The sequence below is a fragment of the Ylistrum balloti genome, unplaced genomic scaffold (genome assembly GCF_031769215.1).
Source record: "Ylistrum balloti isolate Yb309-2 unplaced genomic scaffold, AGI_CSIRO_Ybal_v1 Utg370230, whole genome shotgun sequence".
Taxonomy (NCBI): domain Eukaryota; kingdom Metazoa; phylum Mollusca; class Bivalvia; order Pectinida; family Pectinidae; genus Ylistrum; species Ylistrum balloti.
Window position 1 is genome coordinate 1950286 of NW_026782190.1, and position 7356 is coordinate 1957641.

The 7356-nt window shown below is 32.4% G+C and overlaps 1 long non-coding RNA gene across 1 annotated transcript; it reads left to right on the forward strand.

The window, feature by feature from the left end:
• Positions 1 to 278: 278 nt before the first annotated feature.
• LOC132552025 (uncharacterized) lies at positions 279 to 6881 on the forward strand. Its single transcript, XR_009554314.1, has 3 exons — positions 279 to 311; positions 2207 to 2292; positions 6091 to 6881. It is a non-coding gene; the product is annotated as an uncharacterized LOC132552025 (long non-coding RNA).
• The last annotated feature ends 475 nt before the right edge of the window (positions 6882 to 7356 follow it).

Here is a 7356-nt window from a genome sequence, read left to right on the forward strand (position 1 = left end):
CCTATACGCTTCCGTAGTACGCTAAGCCTGTCATTTGCTTCTTTATCAATTGGTTAGACATTCTACAAGGTCACGTTTTCTTCTATGGAATTTACAGAATATATTTTTTAAATTGTCCAATAAATTCATAACTACATCGGTTACAAACAAGGACGGCTTAGGGTCATCCTATTATCAATCAAATGATGTCATTGTGTGGTAAACATGTTACGTAATTGCGGTAAATGAAACGAAGTAAATAGAAGCCTTTCCCCACATACTACTGCATGTACAGGTTATAAAGAACGTTTCATGTAATACTACACGTCCAGGTAAAGTATGTGACTTTCTGCACGTGCAAGTTATAACTGTATATAGGTACATGTCTATATTCATGGAAGTTAATGTTTCCTACATATATAGTTTATGTACATAAATATTGAATATGAAAGTAGAAAACATGTATTTTTTACTTTTTTTAAAATTTGTGTTTGGATTATGATTATGTTGATATCTTGATGTCTTTTACACATGAATTAATATATGTAGTCGTTACATAGATGTCTTCCACCATTGGTTATAACAGAGGTTATACTATTTGTATGACTGTAGGTATATAGGTCAAAACCCTGCATATAGGTATGTTACTAAGTGTAAATAAAGAATGCTGTGTGAAATTTACATTGTAACATATTCTTTATGTCATTTCCTTGAAAAGTACAACTATATAATATGAAAGGATGATAAATGAAACAAATAAATTATGGCATAAAACATCAGGTTATGTAGAATATATTATAAAAGCATGAAAGCATTGTTTTGTGAGCAAACTGAAAGTTAGAAACGAGATAAAACATGTAACCGACATGAAAAGATATACTCTTCTTATGATTCAGACGACAAGCCGTAAAGGTAAAATAACAAAATGTTTAATCGAGAAAAGGTAACACAATACGGTATTCAAATGAAAGAAGCACTCATAGCACAAACCATTCTTCTGTGGTTAAAGGCATTATATCTAAAACAAAAACAAAGTATTTATGGAGGATGGGGGTGGGGGATGGAGGTGATATAAGCATAAAATCAAAGTACGAAAGAAAGGGATGAAGAAGAATAAGAATACAGTTAAAAGGTTTCAAGGGTATTGTGTAAATGAGTGATATCTGAGTGATCGGGCAGGTCAAAGCTGGCAGTGTTTAAAGCTTGTAGATTATACTTGGAAAACTACTTATCTTGGACTCATGCTTTAAAATGTTTATATTCAGCGCTCATTACGTGGTTTTCATCTTCAAAATCTTGAGATATTTGTTCAATACAACTGTATTGATTATAAGACAAACATTTGACATAAATTATTTTTCGTTTTAGAAATTGTAATTGAATGGATGGCTTTACTATTTATGACCAGATAGTATAATACAAGGATGACTGGTTACAAAACCCTGCATGAAAGATTAAACAGACAACACGGATCAGCTGTGCATGACGGGGAAGGGTTTCTCCTACTTTCATTTTAACTAATTGCATCAGATTGCTCAGAATACACCCAATTGCATCAGAATACCCAGGGTACAACACAACACACCAGAGATTCCACGATGCACCAGAATATATCAGATACACATAAAGTATAAGATAACAATAAATATCGAGGTTAAACAACACAACATAGAATTATATTGATACTGACGGTATCGAACACTCATGGCAAGATAATAAACACAAATAACTTGATCAGAATATCGAAAACAAATGTTTGCAAAACAAATCACCGGATCGATCGATCATATAGACATAAATACATCTTGATTATAAATAATATAGTAATATTGAAACTAGATCATAAATTTTTCATGCATCAAAAATTTAAATGTAAATCATTAGATATCAAGATTTCAAAATTTTAATTCGGTTCGAAAAATATAAATCAATTGTAATTTGTTTTATAATTGTTTTGTAAGTTTTATTTGAGATCATGATGAAGTTAAATATCTCCACGGAATGGATTCTAAAATTCCCCTCTGTTTCCGGAAGTACAGGAGGATCATTGGGATGGTTGTACTTTAATTCATAGCGTTGTTATAACATTATTATTGCTTCTTAAAATTGAAGTTAAGGTATAAGTACCAAGGTATGAAAAGTGTATCATTACAACAGATACGTATTTAGCCTGAGAAACAAAATATTTCCTTTACTATTGTGTAAAGTATACCTACACACTTTACAGGTTACTGTCTGGGTCACTGAACACGTGAAGTCAAATCGGGGTGGGCCAGTAAGTTTCCATACCATACAGAGAACCTTCACCACGTGGTAAATATCTTTGATTTCAGCGAGATGAAAATTTTAAAAAATATATACCTTTCTTTAACTCCATCTTTGAATTGTTTGTAATTATACAGTATCAATGCATTACCTTTATGTTCCTTCGTACTTACTAATTTTTGTTCTTTAAATCAGAATTCTTACTCGGCTCAAAGAGTTTTATAAATCTGTCATGAAACATTATCAATACTATTATTTTACTATTTCTTGAAGATTATTTAACACATAATCAATAGTATCCTAATCGTGATGGTTTCGACTTCATTTCCCCATTAAGATGTTTCTAGATCGAATATGAGGAAGTTGTCTGGTCGCTACCATAACGTTATCGAGAAATATGATATGAAATGACATGTCGACGATGATGAGCAAGGCGTTCAGTCTTCCGGAAAACTTGGGGTTTTTTTTTGTTCTGTAAAGTTTTCCAGTAATATTCGTTTTAATCGTTCATTTCCTCACATGTTTACGTGTTTAATAAATTTCCAGCTTGAATTACGATTTGCTTATTTGTTAGTTATCTATTCATTTTCATTATGAATTACGATTTGATGACATGTTTGTTTATCTTTTCGTTTCCAGTATTAGTTACAATTTGATGACACATTAGTTAATTTTTCAGTTTTGAGAGTAATCATTAATTTTACTAATGAAATACATAAAATAGATTCAGTTCAATAATCGTAACTCATCGTCAATACGAAAACAAAACTGAAATGATTTCGATATAACACCCTCAGGTCAACACAAAAGCTAAGTATTAGCATAATTGAAATGAAGCCAAAAACTATGGTGATAGAAACAGACATTTATTCCATAGAAATATGATGTCCGTTATTATTTAATGATGTTTTTCACTTTTTTTTTTCGTTTTTCATTTGTTTTTTTTTTCGAAATTTTAAGTGTAATTGGATAATTTAAATATAAATTGGAAATGTATCATTTTGATGAATAGGTTATGATAATCTATGTTGATATGTCGGAATGTTACGTATTACATCTGTCTAAAATCTATTTACTACACTGATGGAAAATCCCCATTAGTATGGGTATATGGTAAATTATCGCTAAACTGGCATTGTCTGCAAGCAACAATGCCAAAAGTTCCTTTTGTTTCTGTGCCGTATATTACAGGTCAATGAATCCCATGTAAACACTCGCTATGAATGGAATTCTCTGCACTATATAACCGGAATGCATTGTTCTTAAATGCATTGTTTCTTTTTAAAGTACACATATTTACTTAATTGAATAACGATTTTTTATGCGTAGATTTATTTATACCTTACTTATACCTATTATAGGAGCAGCTGGGCTGTTATCTATACAACAGAGTTAATTTGTGTGAATTAAGTTACAAATCAATCACACTAACATCTTGATTGAAACAACACCAACGTTTCGCATCGAATTTGATTCTCTTTAACAAAACGTTAATCTATTAGTTGACATTATTTTAATGGATGCTGGAAATATTCGTCTTGGTACTTTTTCAATATTAAAACAGATTTCAATAATTATTTCCGTACGTTTGGCATTAATTTTTGCAACATTCTTGACATTATTTAAACGAATTCTGAAATATGTTCTTTTTGTACGTTTTAACATTAATTTTACGGACACTAATACCTTCATTTTGAACTTTATAACGATCATCTGCTTATTTACGTGAATAATTTACATTTTAAAATCATAACTGCATTCATTTTCTATCTTATTCAAAGAGTTTGGAATCAGCGTCAACATTCTCGGTTTTAATATCATAGAATGCTTATCCCCAATAGTTCAAACATAATTGAGACCCTGGTAAGCTGCCAAAATAGCAGCGACTCCAAAACATGTATGTGAATTACTTGGGAAAGACGACATTGATATGGCATTGACATTTAATTCATAGTACACCGCTTAGCGATGTAAACATTGCCCGCTACATTCAACCAACTTGAAACCTTCTGTGGAAAATTACATTGATTTGTGTCAATATTTAAATTGTCCTGTATAAATCAAGTTGAAAGTGCAAATTGTTGTTTTAGAATTGATATCGATTTTGTTTGCTTATGATATCTTACAGTTCTGATCAATTGGAGAATGTCATAGATTTATCAGTATCAATAGGCGAAATTGAACAAAATTGATAACATTGAAGTTTAATACGTATGTTGTGTATAAACTAAACTACATAATAAACGCACTATCTATATCTACCACATGTATCACAGGAATTACATTTAAATAACAACACTAAGGCAGGAAACATGCCTCACACATCTTTCAATTAAATAATGTGTAACATATTACTATCACAAACAGGTAATATTTCTGGTAAAGGGAAATTGATGATTGCATGTCTGCTTTTAGATGCAATGTAACATATACATGAATAAACCATAACTTTAACAAGTTGTGTCGTTATATCTTAGGACAAAGAATGTTTCTACCGACGTCATATGCATAATAATGAATTAATTCATTTCAAATGTCAACAAAAAAACCCGGGAAATATTTTACCTCGAGGTGAAACATAAGAATAATTGTCATGAATTAAACTAGTTTTATTTCTGGTTAGTTTTTAAATTGTCTGTTACATTGTTGCTACTGACGTCAAATGTATAATAATAAATGTCAAAATTCTCAAAAAAGATTTTACCTCAAGGTCAAATATGATAATAATTTTCATAAGTTAAACAAGATTATTTAACCGTTTTAAAGTCAAGACTAAGATTCCTTGGGATGTTTGACCTTGAATCCATTGTTGTCATAATTTTCCAGTCATTTAAGTTTTGTCAGAATAAGGCACGACCTGCGAGATTAAATCGTAGTATGTTTATCTAAGACACGTGCTATATACGTGCATTTTAATACCAATAGGATACATGTGCTTCTACATGCATACAAACACTGTATTGTAAAGTGAACTGAAATAAAATTTTTACACTTGGATTTATTAGTAAAAAAAGGACCGTCTCCTACACTTATAACTCACTAAAGTGAAACTTCAACTTTCAAAATGACCGTCATATTCCCTGATGACCACAAAAATTAAATGTTCTGATAACTGCTGAATGCTAAATCATAGATTTAAGTTGCTTTACACTGCTCTTATGCAAGGATCTGACTTCGTGCATTTTCTCCTGAGTGCCGATAGATCCAGATCTCATAGTCACCTTCATCACTTAGGTGCTAACTTATGAAGACAGCTGCCAATGATTTTTGGTATGTGCCACAGGCTATTGTCCGAAGGTATTCAGTATCTAACTTTGGAAAGCCATAGCTATTCGCAGCATCTAGTTCGACAAATAGTGACTTGGACCTTCTAGTAAGATCTAGCTCATTTTTCACATGTTGAGCTACATTTTTGTAACACTAAGGCGCGCTTTCATTTTGGCAGACCGCCTAACCTTTGCGTCTCGCTCTTGTGTTCTAACATATATGGGTCCTCAAATTCCGTTGAGACAGGCCGTTACTATTCTAACGATTGCCTCGATGACATCAATGAAACAGTTGGAGGCAAGTTTTTAAAAAAAAAACAGCCATTACAGATTCGTCTGTGATTTGACTCCAACACACATCTGAGTCTAGTTATGGATCTATCAAGGTTAGCTTGTAGGTCGCCATGTTGAGTCTGCCCAGGTTTAAGACAAGACGGCATATTTGTTGTAAAATCAAGTGATTCCAAATTTGGAAAAACATCCCTAAACCCTCGATCAACAACCACATTGTCATCTTTCTCCAGCCAAGAGAGACTATCCATGATGGCTTTTGTAATCTTCGCATCATTATCGCTTCCAGAAAAAGGTCCAACTGTATCCAGAATGAAACCATCAGGCAGGGCTATGCTCATAGTTCCGCTTCTCCTGTCCACAGTAGGAAATTCTCTGGAGCCTGTCATCGGAAATATTAGGATTAAAGCTATATGTACAGTCAAGTATGACAGTTACCGCTTGCCAAAACTGCTTCTGAGAACACAGTGTTGTGCTCCAGAATATTTTCTCTTGTAAGATGATCAAGTCCAAGGAACAAAGGAACAATGGTTATTTGATGTTTTAATGTGGCATGAAATGTTTATGATTTACTGTAAACTGACATTTTAAAAAGAGTTGAACAAACAATAGTATATCCTCGTGGTTTAAAGTGTAAATAGAAGTGGCAATAGAGGATGAACAATAAGATAGAAAGAACTTTTAGAAACTTTGTTTTTGTCCAACCAGTCCAAGCTTTACAATCTGCATCATCCAGAGAGGAGCAAACACTTTAAGCTGATCTCTATAGGAAATTAGCATTGTTTGATACCTCACCTTTGTATTGGAAACTTCTCTTGACTTGTGTCCTTTGTAAATTTCTTTAAATTATTAACATATTGATAATAATAGTATTTTCATACTTTTTGCTGAAATCAAAATAGTGAAGCAATGAAACTGAAATGTAAAACACAAAATACAACAATCATGAATCAACTATACTGTTGCTGTTATCCAGTCCAGAAAGTCTTACTTGATTGATAATAGGTAATGAATAATTATATGTTAATAGATACCAGCAATTAAACTTTATAGACCACGTCTAAATAAAACCACACGAAAAATGCTCATTATGCCGAGAGCGCATTGTGTATCGTCCATATGTTAATGTAAGGAACGACAAATCTGTCACAGATAAATCAATGCTGTTTTTTCGATGACTCCAATTTTCACGAGGTTTTCATCAACTTGACTCCGATGGGCCCTATTTTTCTGACAAACTAAACGACATTAAAAGCTATCTCGATAATGGAATTCTCAACGCTTTTATTTTTAACAATTCTATGGCATCTCCGACAACAGAACACATCAAGATCAATCCTTACCCAAAATTTATGCAGTTTGTGCTATTACACTGACAATAGGTAATGAGTTAGTGTTCGAGGTTATTTCTGACTTCCACACGATAGAGTCTTCTAACATAGTCGCTCGCTTCGATATATTCCGACAATGAAGCCAACATGGATAATCTTTATGAATAGCGTTATGACTTCAATTTCTCTATCGTGATTTTTCGCTTTCTGGATGGCAACACATC